Below are 17527 nucleotides of genomic sequence, written 5' to 3' on the forward strand. Positions count from 1 at the left end.
TCATTAACCGTTCTTTCCCGGAAGTTAACAAAGAAAGTATGATAAAAACGTTCGAGGTTCGAGTTGATAAATGCGTAATTGCGAATGAATTTGTAGTAATATGGTTTACGAGGAGCAGAGAGAGATAGTTAAATCGATGACGAGATGGTCTCTAATGCCGGGTAAGTACGTGATGTTACTGAAGAGTGAGGGGTCTTGGTTTATGCATAAGTCGAGTAAATTGCTACAGTGATTAGTAATCCTAGTGGGCTGAGTGATAACATTTGAAAAGTTGAAATCTCAACAAAAGTCTATAAATTCTTGAGAAAATGCGCAACTAGAAGAGAGGGCAAACCAGTAAATGTTCGTGTAATTGAAATCGCCAAAGAGGGTAACAGGGGCGTTAGGGCATTTAGTTGTGATTTCAGACACTTATATAGCTTGGTAACAAATTCTTTATCGCTATCTAGCGGTATGTAGCACACACCCATAATTACGGGGGGCGTCGTAGCAAATTAAATTACACTCAAACAACTACCAAGTCGGTAAGGATAGGTATAATCCGAGACGGAATATGATTTTTATAGCTAAAAGCACCCCCCCCCCCCCCCCTCCCTCCCTTCCTAGCTGACTCCTATACACACGAAAGTTTGAGTACAAAGGAAAAAGTTCAGTATCAAATATATCAGGGCTTAGCCACGTCTCGGTAAGTACGAGATGCGTTGCATGTTTTAATCAAAGAAATCACATCGTCTCTTTTTGGTATCAAGCTTCTCATGTTAGTAAATATTATAGAATGATAAGAAGGTTTGTCATTGACATCATGGCGTTTTGCAGCTTGATTGAGTGACGAAAAACAAAATTAACGCTGGCATTGCTATAGAATTGTTTTTTTTTTTTTTTTTGTTTTTTGTTTTTTCACGGCACCAGGAGCGGCTTTAAACACATAACACTTATTGTCTATAAATAGGGTTCCGCGTTTTCGGTTTCTATTTTTCCCGAATTCGGCTTACTTTTTTCGGTGTTTATTTGAAAATTATTTTCGTTTTTTTTTTTTTTGCGTATATTTGTGCCCACAAAGTTTATCGGCTTTTTTCGGTGAATATAAAATAAACACCAACGGACACCGGATCAGATTATTCTTGTAGCTCTGATATTTGTGATCACACAAAGAATAACGGCACAGGTACGTTGAAAAAGAAGTGGAGACTTTATTTGGCAAATGTGTGTGACTGTAAAAGAAACAAGAAAAACACAGTAGTACAAATAATTCAGATATCAAACCTATGCCCAAAATCATAGAACTTTACCTTCTGTATATCGGGATTACGTGATCTTATTATACACACACACCAGGTACGTAGCCAGGATTTTGTTACGGGGGGGGTCGGCCATGACAAAATGCTGTATGAGGGGGAGGGGGAGAGGAGGTTCCAGCAAAATGGAAGATTTCGGGGGGGGGGGGGGGGGGGGGGGGCATGGGGCATGGGGCCCGGCCCTTCCCCCCCCCCCTGGCTACGTGCCTGACACACACACATGTACTTTCCCAGGATTTCCCCTTTCATCCGCACTCTTTCTTTCCTGTTAATATCGCACTGAGGGCTGAGGAGATGAAGCGCTGCTTGAGACAAAATCGGCCCAAAAGAGGCACGGTGCGACGTTTTCAAGCACAGCACAACATACAGAGCTTGCGTCAAGTCAGTGTTCCTTACAACAAGTTTGAAAACTCGCTCGAACATGGCGAAGTCATGGGGAATTTCGGACTTCACCTTTCGATCAATGATGTGCACATTAAACCAAAACGTCGTGATGGCACCCGTGTATCCCATACATTCGGACAAGTTTCGATGGATACTGTTCCACTTTATCGCCACGGCTCTGCGATACGACTGGAATGTCAAAGTGACCTTTTCTGGCTAAAACTGGATTTTAGAAAATGGATTCGACGTACTTTTATCGGTTTTTATCGGTTTAAATCGGAAATACTGAACCTAAAAATTGACTTTTTGCGGTTAAAACCGAATTTCCAAAAATGAATTCGACGTACTTTTATCGGTTTTTATCGGTTTAAACCGAAAAATCTGAACCCTATTTATAAACAGCTTATTGTGACGCAGCTTGTAAGTCAAGTAGGCCTGGGAAAATCAAGAAGATGACGGTTTGTAAGTCAGACGGAAATTGGAAAATCTTCACTGATAGCCACACGTGTTTCTCTGAGCTTAAATGACGAAGAAAGAATGTCCTTTTTATCCTTAAATTATAAAAAGTTCACAATTATGGTGTGACATATCTGCGGATTGAACGCTCCTAAGCGGTGCACTCTTTCAATTTTATTTAAGTCGACATTCACACCTAGGTTTCAGGAACAGCCAGTTACGAAGCCCTCGGACTGAGCCCACGTTTCCCTATCAATGTCAGTGACGCCAAAAAAAAAAAAAAAAAAAATACAAGGTTGCTGTGGCGGGATCTGCCCTCCGCGTCGTCTCAACGAGTTTTCAGCGAAAGTTCGTTTAGAGCGGTAGTAAGCTGAAGTTCGGTAGGTGCGACGCTACCAATATCCTTCTGCTTTAGTAAGTCGACTTCAGTTATGAGGTTGTTAACGCGTTCTTCTAGCGCGGAAGCAGATTTTTTGCTTTCTATTCCCTTCTGGTTTTAGTAGGTTTACCTGTTGTTGCAGCAGAGCAAGGCTCTGAAGCTTCGCGACTGTCCCCGCAAGAACATAAAATTCACCCTCTTTTTGCTTGCTCGTAGGTCCTGGGTTCTTCTCTACATCCCCAGACAACAAAAGCAACAAAGCTCTAAAAGATTCATTACAAGCTCTGGAGCATGGAAGCACGACTAGGCAAACATAATTCGACGAAAACAGTGGCAAGGTTTACGCCTACCAGACGATAAACATGAGCCACCATATCGCTGCAAATCTTTCATGCCCACTGGCGCGCTGCAGCGGGGGATCCCAGAGTCGTTTATTGAGAGTTTGGCCATACATTGGTTTGAATAGGCGAGCATCTCGGGGCCAACCACAGGCCGCAAAACAGCCCTTAGGGGTAGTCGTGTGCTCTAAATATGCGACACGACTAATTTAAGCCGTTTTAGCGTCGCTGGAGTGAAAAGGTATGGCTCTCAGTGACTGAAAACTTGCCGCATGTGAGGTTATCGTCACGTCTAAACTCAACGGTAGAATAAACGAACGCGCGGTCCAAACCAGGACCGACTTGCTAGAAAAAGCGTCTCAGCTGAGACTGGGGGAAGGAAAGCACTGTCAAAGTCAGCGCATGAGCCGTGCGGGAGCGTCTCAACCCGAACCGAGCAAACCACGTCTCAAGGCTCTAGCGAGCCCCACCCTTTGCACTGTTTTAATAATAATGTTAATAACTTTATTTGGCTCTAAAAACCGGCGGCACCACGGTAAGGCAACAGCCCGTACCATGGAGGCCCGCGGTGCCGCGTCTAAGGAACATGATAATGCGATGAGTATATACATGCAAGGATGACGACGAGATGGATTGTTGCTATTGCGGAGGATATATGCCCAATTTGAAGATTTCCACATATCGTTGAGGCGGGCTGCCGCTTGATCGGTGCACAGTTGCACAAAGAAGCCCTAGGAGCATGATGGTGCTGTCGCTCACTGGGGTCGAAGCATCAGGCTCCAAGGGGGTAGCCCAGTCAAAGCAGAAAGCTGCCGCTTCCGAGGTACCGAGGTCCAGGGCTTAGAATGAGGCACTGCCGATGCCCGGTTTAGCATCCTCTAAACGCCGTTGTCGTCGTCGTCGTGCTGCTGCGGCGAGGTTGAACGCTTCTATTTCACGCTTTAAATGTTGTTTCCAATATTGAGACGTCGCGGTTTGCTGATTGGTCGACGCGTTGTCACATATCTATAGTCCGTTTCAACCTAAGAACGAAGGGCGAGGGTAAGACGGGCCGGGGAGGATTAAGCAGACGGAATGCTGGAGAAGAGAGAGGGAAACCTCCTTCTCTCTTTAACGTTCCGTCTGCTTCCTCCTCCCCGGCCCGTTTTACCCTCACCCTTCGTTCTTAGGTTGCAACTGACTATAGTTTACCCTCTAACCGCGGGGAAAATATTCAGAGCTGACGGCGGCCTTTGCTTCGCCTATTGGCCAAACTCTCCCAATATACGGCTCTGGGGGGTCCCTTTGTAGGCGTGTCACTGAGGATGGCATAGAACAAGCGAGGTTCTCTGCGACCTTGATCCCAGCAGGAAACACTGTAGTCGACGAGCGCTTGGCGGATGGTAGCTCGCGGCCCGTAAACCGGAGCACAGCCGCGTTCTTCCCGTGTAGCCAGCTGGATGGGGATCCACGCGCTGACACGTTCAGGAGCTGCGGCAAGACGAAAAACATAAGCTACCTCATCGCTGCTAGTCTTCCACGCATAATTAATATTGTTATAATGTATGAATTTTTGCTAAGGATTATTGTTGTGACTGCTTTGTATTGGCCTCGTTTTTGCCCATTCAAGCTGCAATATTATCCGTACCGCGGCGGAGCGGTGCAAACCGGCTCGTATTTCACTTTCTGTAGTGTAGATTACACTGCTAGCCTCGAGTGAAGACATCAAATTAGCTACAACGTTCAGAAACGAATGACATAACCTGCCACGATTTATGGGTTTCTTCTTCTTCTTCTTGTTGTGAGGTCCAGAGAAAGAAAGGGAAAGCCGGGAGAGATGTTGGCCTCCTGGACGGGGCGAGTCGCTACCCGGCTTGGGGAAGGGGGAGTAGCCGTAGGTGGCTAAAAGAGATAGTGTGGAAATTTGGAAACCAGTCCAATAATGTGATGGGGGTTTGGCACAAGTGTGGGTTTCAATTTAACAACCTTGCTGTTTGCGGTGTCTGGTATTTGATCAAAGACGGTCTGCCAAACCAGTCTCACTCAAAAAATCCAAGAGGTCTTTGTAAGCCCTCTGGACCAGCCGACGTGGGGCTTCTGGGATGAGGAGTTCCCGAGTGTTGGAGGAAGGAAGTCCATTGAAAGTGTAGCGTTGAAACAAGGTTTTACGCTCTTCTTCGTATTCTGTGCATACTAGTAGCACGTGTTCAATGTCCTCTAGGGCTCCACAGTGTAGGCAATCAGGACTATTGACTCGTTTAAGTTTGTGCCGAGTTGACCTTGTGTTTGCGCAGTTTGCCCTCAGCCGATGTAACATTGACGCTTGTTCTCTTGACAGCTTGCGGGGGATTTCTGGAGGGGGCCGTCCTTCAGCCGTCTCTCGGTGTGGGTGGCGCTTCTGGTAGAAATTTCGTATAAATCGCCATGCTTCGTTGTACCGGCGAAGGGAAATGGTTGGGGTCTCAAGTCCATGGGCTTCAGTAGCGAGGGCATCCGCCTTCTCATTTCCCGCAATTCCAGTGTGCGCAGGACACCACTGAAAAGCAAGTTGCCAACCCTTTCTTTCAGCCGACCTGGCAGATGCTACAGTTGTTGCAGTTAATGGAGTGCCAGTCTCGGGGTTCCGGAGAAGATGAAGAGCAGATTTCGAATCTGTGAGGATAACTGCTCTCCCTGGCGTTCCACTTCGCACTAGGAGCTCCAAAGCCCGCCAAATAGCCACCAGCTCCGCAGTAGTTGAGGTTGTGGCGAAGTTTAGTCCGTCTGCAATGCAGACGTTGTGAGATGGGATGAAGACTGCTGTCGTGGTAGTTCCTGTCGCCGGACTAGTGGAGCCGTCGGTGTATACTTGCAGCCATCCAATATACTCTGTGTAGAGTAGTTCCTGGGTCAAAAGGCGAGAAATTGTCCCAGAAACACTCGCCTTGCTATGCAGGTAAGGGAGAGTTTCACTTATCGTCAGTGGTACTTCTAGATGGGGCTGCGGGGTGGAGGGATATGTCCGGGCGGTCCCATAAGATCTTCGAACTGTCTAGCCAAATAGCCAAAGCGGGAGTTGGGGCGGTCAAGGATGTGTGAGAGTAGTGAACTCCCAGAGGACACACCATGAATTCTCGCAAGGTGACGGCAGGCGCGCTCATCAGCCCGGAGAAAAACAGGCCATTCTTCGGCAGCAACGAGTGTGGCAACGTTTCCCGCGTATCGCGGCAGTCCGACGCACATCCTTAGTGTCACACGGTGAAATGTTTCAACATCACGTTGTTGTGCTGGTCCGATGTTGAGAAGTGGCAAAGTATAATGTAGGCGGGAAAGGATTAAACCTTTATATAACTGAAGGAGGGCGTGTTGTGGTGTTCCCCAGGCATGGCCGCGGAGGCACCGTAGAACTCCGAGAAGGCTGCGGCACTTGGAGAGAACTTTGCGGACTTCCGGTCTCCAGGTTACCCGATCATCTAACAACAATCCAAGATATCTATGTGTCCTCACTCTCTTGACTGGCATCCCAGCCATCTTGAGTTGCAGCGCTCGCTCGGGGGGGCGTCCTCTCGGACGGTAAAGCAGCGCTGCTGTTTTCTCCGGGGAAAGTGTCAGTCCGAGTTTTTCGATGGCAATGCAGATTGTATCGAGTGCCTCTTGGAGTTGACAACGAATCTTCCTTGCCCTTCGAGTTGGGCCAGCGCACCAAAGAGCCACATCATCCGCATAGATGGATATCTGTACAAGGAACGGTCCCTGCTGGCGAAGTGGGCTTGGAAGCGTTGCCATGGCCACATTGAAAAGTAAAGGACTAAGGACACTTCCCTGAGGAACGCCCTGAGTCACAGTACGTGGACTGTTACTCAACTTCTCTACTTTTTTTTTTCTTGCATTTTCTAAACACAGCGAATTTCGAACCATGAATGTTCATATTACAAAAAGTCCTTTCCGCCTGACGTATTGCAGTGAGCAATATGCATGCTCCATTTCAAATGGTTTTGTCACAGGTAGGCCATGTCCTTCTATTTATTGTTTTCAGTCATGAAACTACATACAAAGGATCCACCTTGGAAAATAGTATATTTATTGTGCATGCATTGCTATACAGAGGCAATAACATTTTTCTTGAGGGAAGGCATGCAGTTGTTGACGAACTCTCGTAACAATTTGTAACTGCCTGCGATTATAAACACACACCTTTTTCATTCATTGGCGTTCCTGTTTTTCTCGCTCACTGGTATTCGGTTTTCATAGCTGAAATTGCCGATCGACGGCGCCAAGGTTCCATGCAATGTTCTAATTCTGGTATTTTTTGTTTTTAATCTTGTGATTGGGATTTTTTCATCAGTCGTTCCTTGTTATCTGTAATTAGAAATACTCAACGATCTACACGGTACTTTCTCTCATGCCCCTCGCTGCACTTCAGCAAATTCAACGCCTTCTCTATACGCCCATTTATCTCATTGCCATTAGACACACCAAAACTATTCTGGTCGCTAACTGCCCAAAAATTCATTAAAAAGTCACGTTCATTGTAGTCACGTCCGTCTAGAGGGATGTGACTACAATCTCAGCTACAAATTATTTTGCATACTTTCTCGTTAAAGTCAAAATTGTAGCCACGTTAACATCACTTTCAGTCACGTTCAATAACCAGTTTTGATATCCCTATGTAACACTTAGGAGGAATGGGGGCTGTTTTCAACCCACCGTTTAATGAATTCAAACTGCATAAAACGACCTGATGTTTCCTCCTCACGTTGCAGAATCGGGCCCCTCTGTAGACTGGCAGGATTTTTATTCCTCGACAAACGAAAGTATTTCCGTTAATGGCAAGGCCGATGACAACGAACTGGGAGACTGCGATAAAAGGAAAAACATTTTTCTTGCGTCTTGTTTGACTCTTTTGCCATTCTCAAACTGTTAAGCGAAAGAGTCACGTGGACATTTTTTTTTAACCTTCTATTAGACTATTTCTTTTGCTTCCGGACTTCTTTGGAGTCGCTAGCACGGGGCTGTTGGCTCGCACAATTCTTAATCTAGAACATCGTAAAGAACGATCAAATGGGTCGCTTAGGCTCGTGGAAGAAACCGTTCGGTTTCTCATGTTTCTTTCCTCCCAACGAACGTAGAAAACAAGAACGGAAGGCGAAGAAGGGCGTTTCTCAAAGACAGTTCGTCACCTTCAGGTGCTGAAATCTCGCGTCAGATCTCCAATAGGCGTCAGATATCTCGAAAGCCACCGAACGGCTGCAACGCAAAAAAAAAAAAAAAAAAAAAAAAAAATTAAACAGCAAAGAGAAAAGACCATTCCGGCGCACGGGTTAAAGAAAACGTCTGGGTGCGGCCAGAAGCGGCCAGTCGGGAGAAGAAATATCGACCAAAGGAAACACAAAATTAGACTGACAGACGGAGTGGCGAAAACACGAACTCCAAAGGCACGAACAATTAACGAGCCTCGAGGAGACCGGCCTCGTTCGTAAACAGCCGCCGTTTCGTATACACCGTGAGCGCTCTGTCCTTGACAGTCAACGATCCTTCCATTTTATTTTTCCCTTTCGTTTTACTTTTCCGTCGGGAAAAGTGGGCTCAAATACTAAACTATTTCGCCCATAACGGCCCGCGCTGCGGAAGAAGCGAAACGGGCCGAGGTCCGACACTCCGCCTCGCGGGACGAGGCCGTCCCGCCCACCTATACGGCTGAACTCGAGGCAAGAGAAAATGTCCGGTGAAATGTGCGCACACCTTGCGGCGATGCATGCGCGGCCATAGCCCTTAGGCAGTGACTCCTAAAACAAAGGCATACGATGAAATGAGCCGATCTTGACGCATTCTCTACGTGCTTGTGCCGGCGTGCCTAACTCGCCCGCGGAGCTGTCGGAAAGCATCTACTGCGAACACAAGACAACGCGCTGAGACAGTATGTACGCATGAAATCGTTATTTTCACTCTACCAGTGCGTGTAACTTGTCGATGTTACGAAGCGCCTTGGGCTTTATTAGTCGGCAATTTGATGACGTGGATCGCAGTGAATGGTTCTCCGAGTTCTCTTTAGACAAGCGTAGATACACAGTTAACATTCTTGGTGAATAACTGAGTACTCGAAGAATTTACGTCTGTATAGAAGGAGCAATGCCTGCGCATCGTTCACCGCAGATGAAAAGAAGACCCAATAGACCGATCTCACAGCCGATTTCATTACGACACCGTTGCCACTATGCATCATGGGAACCGTAGTTTTTTTTGCACGCGCGACAACCGCGCTGAGGGTCCGCGCGAGCAGAGCACGAGGCGGCACGAGCTGTCTCGTGAACTGGAGTCCGCCTCCTACGAACTACACTTATGGCGGCGTCACACATGCGTGAAACTCTTAGTGAGATCGGTATACTGCCACGATGTGCACACTAGGGTGCCTCAATGTCCTTCTGTTTAGGGTGATGCCACCCTTTGTAGTACCCGATGCCGACAGCACGCGCTCACGGGGAAAATACAAAGAAATCGACGAAAACAAAATGTCGCCGTAGCACAGTCAGCGCCACGAGCGCGTGCAGGGACACGTTCTTTCACGCGCTTCTGAACAAAAAATAAAAATAAAAGTGTGAGACAAAATGGCCAGATGTCTCCACCCTAAGCAAAGCGCACATGAAGGCACCCTAGTGCACACCATAAAAAGCTCGTCTTTGTGTGTGTGTGTGTGTGTGTGTGTGTGTGTGTGTGTGTGTGTGTGTGTGTGTGTGTGTGTGTGTGTGTGTGTGTGTGTGTGTGTGTGTGTGTGTGTGTGTGTGTGTGTGTGTGTGTGTGTGCTTTTTTACGTTTCACCACGATACATATGGAACGCCAGTAAGTTCAACCGTAGCCTCATATAAACTGACAAAGCCTGGCAGATCGCCACGAGAAGCGGCCGCCGAAATGGAAAAGCTGGAGTGACACACAACGGATGAGGGGAGAGCGACGTGACTGGTTTCGCTGCGGCGAGAGTATACAGGGGCCTTAGCGAGACGCCGAAACACACTTCTCCCGAGCAAACGACTGTGTTTCGGGTCCTCGCCGCTGCAAAAACTCTGCGCTGACATCCAAGTTACCCGAGAAATGGCTCTTTGGTGCTCTGTGCTACCAGATCTTCCCGCTCCAAATCTGCAACAGGGCACTCTATGGCTCCGTCGTTGAACTGCTAGGCTTTGTAAGTATAGGGGAGGCTATGGTTCAACAAATGAGAAGAGTTTTTAATCAGTCCCTTGGGAGTAAGCGTCTTCTTGCTCCTGACTGTTTTTTTTTTTTTTTAATGCTATTTGCATTGAAGTTTGGATATGTAGAAAGCCAGGGCTATCGTTTCCGAACTGCAGAGAAAAATTTACGAAGACAATCTTTTATACTTAAGAGATGTCTAAACTCAACGAACCCTATAGCATCAGATCTAGCTTCAAACAAGGCATTTATGAAAGCTATATCTCAGGCATGTTGAGAACTGGCTCTTGTTTATCATCTGTCAAGAGCAAACATGTTGATTGGATCGGATGCAGGTCTTGCTCATTCAACGTGCGTTCATCCTAATGAAGATTGTTGTTCTTGGCAGTCGATAAAGGGAGCAAGTTTTGAGTGGACGCTGGGAACAGCGACCTGAGATACGGCGTCCAGGGAAGCTCACTCTATATAGAGAGAAAACTAATTAATTGTAGATGTGAACACAGTGCCACTGAAGTGTGCATCGGCTTCAAAAATAGCTCATCTGACAACTCAATACAAGAGCGGTGCTTCTGGAGGCATCGCCTTTGCACGAGCTTGGTGCAACTACACATACGGTATACGTGACACATCTGGCGCCCAAAGTTACTTGGCGAAAATGTCGGCGAAATTTTTGATCGCCGCGATTAGCCTTCGTCGCGCTTGCCCTTGTCGCTGGCCAATCGCAGCGGTCAGAAATCTCGCCGACTTTCTCGCCCAGTGTCCAGCTTAGAGCCCCTGAATCAGGGCTCGACAGTATCGCGATACATATGTATCGCGATAGTCTCTTCGAGATACTTTTGAGTAACTGTATCTTTGTTTCGAGATGCATTTGAAAAGTGTGTCTGTATCTCAGTAGTGAAATATATATACAGTGTATCGGTTGTATCGCAATACTTTGCCAGACATAGGTATCTTGTTACATTTATTGCGTTTTACGATAAATTTAGAAGATCAAAAAACCCGCCCTATTTTATCATTCATCAGATGCATTCACCAACATTAAAAAATGCGGTTTAAAGTAGGTTACTTGCAAGAATAACAAAATAAACTCCTCTCACGAAGGCCTTCACGTTTTCCAATTTAGCATAGCTAACGCTGTAAAGGAGTTGAGTAGAGAAAAGGCATACAGCTCGGTTGTCGAATCTCCTCACACTATGGTTGACTCAGAAGCATATAAGACGATAGTTTTAGATGCGCCCTCACCGCAAAACAGGGTTCATTTCGTGCAAGCGCCTTTTGTCAAGCTCGGCACGCAGTGTTTACCATTCAGCAACTTTGTGGTTCACCGAACGCGACATCTTTCTTTTTTTCTTTTTTTAGTGGCATAAGTTTGAAGTGAGGGGAAGTGGATAAAATGAAATAAAGGCGGAGCACAAGCATAAATTCCCATTAACATTTGCCACGAACTAGGCCTTCCCCACGTAGCACTGTTCGGGAACAAATGCTTTTCTATAAGTATCTGTATCTGTATTGTGAAATACTTTTTCGACGTTTTATTTCAGAAGTATCTCAGGGGTATCCCGTTGCATAAAAGAAAAATCTATCTTAGTACCTGTATTTTTCACCTTAAAATACACGCATCTCAGTATTTGTATTCCCGAATACTTTTGAGGGTGTCGCCGCTCACCCCTGCCCTGAACTAATACTGAGGTGGAAACACCCGCACTTTGTGGCTTCCAACCGTTTCAAATTATTTTTTCCGTTTTCTTTATTTCTTTTGCTCCGAAGTTTCAGCAAGTTCCTGTGTTTTGAATATAGGTCCGACGTGCCGCCTGCACACACGACGCGTGGCAACGTGCCTGGATTGCAATGAACTGTAAAGAAAGCCCGCGTTTTCCTGAATGACGCGCAGGTATAACCAATCACAGCGATCGACGGGAGGACCCCCAGCTAATGACGAGGATGATTAGATCTGAAACATACGCTACGCGCTACGTGACTGCGCGGTTCTGAAATGTAGCTAGGTCGTTTCGGTATAGTATTAGGCGTCATAATGACCTGTTCGCTTAGCCGCTGACAGCTTAAGGAACGCTGAGCGGGGCTATGCTCACGCCTATTTTGCTCACGCTTATTGATCCTTGATTCGTTATTCGGTGTTCTTATTGACTAATGTCATTATGGTATAATGATAAGGGTTCGGGACTTGCCGTGCACTGCGTTTTTCAAGCTGTTTCTTGTCTACAGTACAGAGTTGGACCGTTTACCCGTGGGGTGGGAGATATTCTTAAATAACGTAGGAGGATTGGGCTATACTTTGTCTCATCCTACGATGGACTAAAGGCCAAAGCCACGGGCCGCCAGGTCCAATCACGTTCCACGCTACACTATGACATGCCTAGCATTGATTAGAGGTGGACTAATAATGCTCCGAACCCAAAAAACGCTACATCATTTTTATACGCTTTAAAAAAAAAAAAAAAAAAAAAAGCCCGTGCATCTGCTTTTCCGCACAACGCTCGGAGAGCCAATCACCGAAACTTACAAAGGCAGCTCAGCGAATGACGATGACGAAACATATGTTTAGACCAAAAAACGCAGTCTGAGTCGTGATATTAAGCAATGCAAAACGCCACGCTTGCATGGCCTAATGCCACAACTCGGAGTGAGTTTTTTGGTCTAAACATATGTTTCGGCATCTTCATTCACTGAGCTGCCTCCGTAAGTTGCGGTGATTGACTCTCCGAGTGTTGTAGGGGAAAGCAGACGCACGGGCTTTTTTGTGAGTGTAGTTTCGACATTGCCAACAGCCTCTTTTTTTGCAACACAAAATTGTTGATTCACCGAGTGCTATTTCGATTCAAACCACTGTCCGCCCATTTCCATCAGTGATTCGAGACGCGGGAACTGATACGTGCATCAGAGCGCAATACGCAATTTCTAAGTGGCTCGTGATCGGATTTGGCGGTCCGTAGCTTTTGCTTTTAGTCCATCGTAGGTGAGACGAAGTATAGTTGGTTCATTATTAAAAGTACAAACAGCGCGGCGACACAGACGGACAAAAAGAAGACTGACAGACTGTCAGTCCTCTTTACTTTGTCCGTGTCGTTGCGCTGTTTCTACTTTTACCCTTTTTAGGTCTCGTAATTCGATAACGCTCAATTCATACTTCCTGGTCACTGAGCGTTTATAGCCACGAGTACGTAGTACGTATAATGCCTGCCAGAAAACGTGACTTTAAAAAAAACGCTAAAGAACATTAAGGCGAGCGAACATATGTACAGGTGTGGCATTCCAGTCGCAATCTTTTTGACCACTGATTTTTTTTTATTATTATTAGTCGCCAGAAAATTCGAAGTGCACTCGTGAGACGGTTGATTGGGCCACACCCAGCGCTTTTAAGAACCACCCAAGAAATTAATGCATCAAGAAGCCACACGTATCGCTCCGTGCACTGGTCCAGTCCCTCGCGTGGACGTCGTGCTCCCGGAAGGAGGGGGAGCTCTTACGCGGGAAAATTGCAGAAGGCGCTTTGTTAAACAAAACTAAGAGCTTATCTGTGTCGTTGTAGTTGCTCAATTGCTTTTTGAGAGCGGGAATCAATAAGACAGGTAGTATGATCGATCGGTCTGCAAGGAACAGCAGCGTCGTGTTAGACGTGAGTGATTGCGTTTTGTACATCAGGCGGCGTGGGGCACCTTCGTGGCGGAATGCCAGTGATTGGCTATTGTGTGGATACTATCGTGTGTCCAATCGCGTCTTGTAGGATTTGACCACGCACCGATGAGCCTTCTAACGGTTGATGCACTCACATCCATGGAACTTTTGGCGAATATTCTATTTCGGGTGTGCTCGTTTGCTCACCTCTCTTCCTGCTCTTACATTTATCAGATTTGCAAAGTTATAGTTTTATTTAACTGACTGATGTTAATACATACTTTTATTTGTTTGGCCATATTGTTCTTATATACCAGTGTCCCAAAATAGGGGCCAGGCTCTTTACATCGACCGTAAAAATCGGTTTCTTAACCTATCGCACTGCGATTTTCTGCAGCGTTGCCCTGCATTTTTTCTATAAAATCTGTAAAGAGTGGAACTTACCTGTGGAAAAAGTAAAAAAAAGAAAAAGGCTTAACTCATATTAAAACGCAGCAAAGCCACCGATTTTCAAACATTAGGGATCCCTATGGTTTGAAGACCGGTGGCTTTGCTGAGTTTCCGTAGGAGTTAAGCCTTTTTTTCTTTTTTTACTTTTTCCTCGGGTAAATTCGCTCTTTGAAATTAAAAAAAAAAAAATGCACCACCTGTGGGCAACGATGCACAAAATCGTACTGCGATAGCTTAAGAAACCAATTTTGGCGGTCGATTTAAAGAGCCTGGCCGCTATTTGGGACACCCGGTACAATGCAGTTGCACTTTCTTGAAGCCACGTGAACATGAACAAAAACCTATCAAAATTAAATGCTTTAAATTTTGCGGGGCTATTTTTTTTTTTTTTTTTTTTTTTGGAGAGCACGGTGCAGTTGGAAAATTGAACTAGGCGTGACGCGATATTCTAATAAAAAAAATTTACACTGAGTGCGGCGCGAGAAACGTCTTCCTTCCTTGTACACGACTCCAAACCGAAACTAAGCCGGCAAAGAGCACCCGTGACGTCAATTCCTCCGTTCAGCGCTCGCGTCGTACTGCTGACATCACCTAGCTGCGACGCGGATACGTAGATTGCGGAGCCAGCACAAGGCGGAGGAATTGACGGAGAGATCGCCGGGCTCACTTATGGTTCAAAATCGTGTACAAGAATTACGTTTCTCACACCGTATTACCTGCTACAATGTTTTAATCAAAATTTCACGTCACGGTTTGACCATAACGAAGTTGAGCTTTAATTTTCCGACTACATTACGTCCCCCACAAAAAATGAAACTTTAAAAAGTTAATTTATACTTTGGCTGAGTATACCAATTCTGCCTTTTTCCTAGTGACCCTTATGCCACCAAATTAACCCCAGTGCTAAAAAAGGAAAAAAAACCTAACGCGAATATTTTTGTTATAAAACGTCTGGTCTGACTAAAAAACAGGGACCCTGCATAAAGCTAATGACCTTTGCTGGAGGACTCATTGACGCGTGTTTAGTCAAGAAGACACACGGTTGCCTTCATACAAACTACATGCACCAGGATTCTGTGCTTTATGCTTTCTGCAAACGGTGCTTTATGAGAAAAAAAAATGAGAAAAACTCGATTATACTCTGTTTCATCCAGGCTAGTACAAGATACTCACCAAAAAGTATTTAAGTAGAGTTACTGAGTACCACGAAAAATAGTAACTGAGTAGAGTACTAAATACTCAAATTTGTGAAGTAATTGCATGAGTAAAGTACGAAATACTTCAAAAAGGTAACTCGTTACTTTCAAGATACTCTCAAGTTACAATTTTCTCTGCAATTCATTGTCAAGCACAACCAAAGTCAGAAACAATTCTTCCTTCCAGCTACTACGGAATCTCTTGGAAATCTCTTAGCTAGACTTTGGCTGCCACTCAGGCTTCTAGGAGGTCCCAAGTAACTACGAATGAAACAAATAAAAACGTCACTCAATGAACCTTTATTCACTTGCGAAAATGAAAATACAAACGCCATTACCAAAAAAGCTTTTTTCCCTCACAGGAACAAAGCTATTCGAAATTCGTGGGGGATCGGTGGCCGAGTGGTCTAGCACACACCAGCTCGGAGCACGTGGAGCGAAAGCTTGCGCTGCAGAACCCAGCATACTGGGTTCAATTCCAACCCCTGCCCGTTTCGATCTGGATTAGCATCGTACCGGCGTGCGGTCGTGTATCACTACTGCGCGTTGCACGTTAAAGACTGGGACCGGACATTTCATCGAACGCCGTTTCGTCGAACGCCGTTTTATCGAAGACGTTTCATCGAATGCCGTTTCATCGAACGCCGTTTGATCGAACACCGTTTCATCGAAGCCGTTTCATCGAACGGCGTTTTATCGAACGCCGTCTTATCGAACGCCAGGGTGGCATTCCCGCTTCCTGAAGCTGATCGGAGGTGCCCGTCCCAGGTTCTGAAAGTTTTTGACTTGCATCGCCGCAGAACATCAACTGACGGAAGACAAGCTGGAGGCGATGCTGAGTTCCCAAGAGCCTCCTCGCCAGAAGAAGGCCATAGCGGCAAGAAATGAGAAGGTCCGCCTTTTTAATGAGAACCGACAGAGCATGGCTGTGGGGGATTTTTTGATAGCAATTGCTCATCATTTGAAATGGTGAATGGCTGTCGCACGAACACATGAACCCCCGAAAGTTTTCAAACAAAATTTGAAGTGACGTACTCACTTTTGACTTCATTGAGTCTTAGAACCAATACACAATGTTTCGTTGTAGTTTCATAAATAGCACCTCTGATTTTGCTACTGCAAGCTTCGGGCAGTAAAAAAAGTGTCAATAGAAAGACATGAGAGGCTAGGAGGCTCACATGGCTAAAGTTTTTGCGCCTGCGCAAAACCTAAATCGCCTTCTGGCGTCCATGAGTTGGAGTGCGTTCTTACCGGGAGTGCGACTTTTTATTTATTTTCTAAAATACCAAGGCCCATCGGGTAAGGCAGAGGGGGTGAACAGATAAGCACATTATGCGAAACAAACATAAAAATCGGTACAAATATCCTCATGGGTTACTTGCATCAATATAAATTGTAACAGCTACAAGTTTGGACATTAAAAAACCTGACGATGAAATGGGTAATGACCCGAAAATGCACGCGATCCGTGCATAAAAGACCATCTTTCACACTTTTTATATAAACGACATTCGATGAAACGGCCGTCAACGATCCGATGAAACGGCGTTCGATGAAACGGCCATTTTTTCGATGAAACGGCGTTCGACGAAACGGCGTTCGAATAAATGTCCGGGACCCGTTAAAGACCAGGCTAGCGGTTGTACCGCACTGGCTAAATTGCTCATCTACAGCTGAGACACCAGACGCCCACTGAGGGAGATTAACTTCCGGCTGTATAAACACACACACAACAATTTGCTTGGCGAAATTCGTGTCCGATAGTCTGCCCCTGTTGTTTTTTTTTTGTTTTTTTTTAAACACATGCCCGCCGATGCTGAAAAGCCGTTCGAAGGATGCGCTTGAAGGCACCGCGACGTCGTGCCGAAGGAAGAGTTCGTGAAAAGTGGGGTACTTGATGATCTGAGCCACTTTTTCTTGTTTATGTCATCAGACTGCAGGCATGATGACAACTCCTGTCTACCATCACTTTGAGAACCCGTAGCCACCGACTCTTCAAAAGAAAAAGAAGAATCATCATGCTCCGCTGAAGATCGCGGTTCTTCGGCTGTAAGGGTAGACGACTGTGGCAAGCTAGCGATTTCGTCCTTCATTAGCTCGGCCACTGCCTCCCGTTAACCGTCCGGCACCCACTGCAGCTTCAACCGAGGAAGGAGAGCAGCGCTGACAAGCAGGGTCATTTCATTCATCGCGTTGCCAAACCTGTAGAGAACGAAGTATTTCAAAAGAGTTATTATCATTTTATGACCACTAAAA

Source organism: Ixodes scapularis, unplaced genomic scaffold (assembly GCF_016920785.2).
Source record: "Ixodes scapularis isolate PalLabHiFi unplaced genomic scaffold, ASM1692078v2 PGA_scaffold1__304_contigs__length_218370807, whole genome shotgun sequence".
NCBI lineage: Eukaryota > Metazoa > Arthropoda > Arachnida > Ixodida > Ixodidae > Ixodes > Ixodes scapularis.